This window comes from Arachis duranensis, chromosome 5 (genome assembly GCF_000817695.3).
Source record: "Arachis duranensis cultivar V14167 chromosome 5, aradu.V14167.gnm2.J7QH, whole genome shotgun sequence".
Taxonomy (NCBI): domain Eukaryota; kingdom Viridiplantae; phylum Streptophyta; class Magnoliopsida; order Fabales; family Fabaceae; genus Arachis; species Arachis duranensis.
The window spans coordinates 101,237,651-101,239,598 of NC_029776.3; positions in this window are offsets into that span (position 1 = coordinate 101,237,651).

Sequence of the window (1,948 nt, forward strand, 5' to 3'; positions counted from 1 at the left end):
AAAATTTAAAATTTTACTATTTTACCAAATAATTTGTTCATATTTTTCATAAAAAATTTACAAAATAAAAAATTTTAATTAATTTCTAAATTCTAATACAATACTCATCATATCAGAAAAAAAAATTAGAATAAAAATATTTTAACAATTATCATAATTAGTACTAGTAAGAAGAAGAAAAAAAGCACAGCAAGAATTGAAGTTGTGAGGTAAAAAAAGAGAGTAGAAAATAATAACTTGTGATTAAAGTAATACACTAATATATCAATATACTTGAATAAATACACTTAATTCGATTTCAATTATATATATATATATATATATATGTATATATATGTATATATATATGAGTACTTCTAGGAACTAAAGATTAGCTAAGATCAGTTGTAACTAACTCTAAAACTAACTTTGAGCTATGATGTCAATTTGTCCTTTGCCTTGACATATTTGTTTTTTTTTTTATCATTAGCCTTAATAATAATAACTTCTAATAATTAAGTAATAACTCTGATCAGCAACAACGAAAAAAAAATAATCTTATACAATAATTCAAATTATTAACAACAAAAAATTCGAAATCACAAAAAATTTTAACAAAGACTTCTAATCAAAATATTCAACAAAAATTTAGAATCTAAAAATAAAAAACTCAGCACCCAAAATTAGATAATCTAAAAACAAAAAAACTAAACAAAGAATCTAAATTCAACATTCAAATTAAATTCAGAATTACATCAGTAACAATCTTAACTCAGAAAACAAAATTATTTTAAAAAATCAGTGATTCAGAATAACAAATTATTTCAGAAAATTTAACAAAACACCATCAACCATTATCCACCAAAATTTAACAAAATAAGCAAAAATTAACAAAAATAGAAAAAACAACAACTTTGAATTAAATTTTAACAACTCAAAATCTGTAAAATTAACAAAATAAACAAACACAAATTGAAGCAGCAATTTTTACCGACGGCAAGAAAAGAAAGAAAGTGATAGCGAGAAAGGAAGAAAAGTGAGCTTGAACAGAGAGAAGGGGAGAGAGAGAGAGAGCTCGAAGACAACGGTTTCACGATGAGAACAAAAACAATGAGTTCAGAGCCAACAACGATGACAATAACTTCGAACAGACTTTCTGGCGACGTCGAGAAAAAATGGGTTCAGGAGAAGAAAGTCAAGTAGAACTTTGAGAGGTAATGACGGCAATCTCTTGCTATTCCCGTCTGCGGCGATAGTGGTAATATTCTGAAATTTGAAGGTGGCTGCTAAATAGGTATATATTCTAAAAAAAATGTCTAATCCGATCCAAATTGATCTTATAATTTAATTAATTTGATTATAATTTATCTCCAAATCTGATCAAACCGATCTATAAACACTCCTATTACTTAACCCTTAATAGGGTTTTGTTCTGAAGTTTAGGTAAGGTTTTATTTGTGTATGTGAGAGAGAGAATAAAGGGAGGTTTTCTAGTTTTTTTTTTTAAATTAAAAACTAAAAATTTAAAAAAAACTTGTCCGATTCAAGTTGTTCATTGATTAACTCTCGGTTTGATTGGTTCTTCTATCATTTTTTTGCCAAGAAATTTTTGCTTCAACTAAATCAGTTAAAAGTCAGTTTTTAATTAATTCAATTAAATTATCCGATCCAATTTGATTTTCAAAATTATAATTCTTATACACGTAAGTTATTATTATTAATAATTACATTATCATTTTCATTTTCATTTATATCATTTTCTTTAATATTAAATTAAATTGATATTCATTGATTGAGATATAAAAATATCATTATCAAATTTAGTTATTGTTTGGAATTAACTAATAGAACAGATGTTAATAATTAAATATACTAAATAAAACTTTGATAGTTTTTTATTGAAAATTTTCATTTTACTTCTTCAAATATATATTAATAAAAAAATATTAAAAATTATAAAAATTTATTG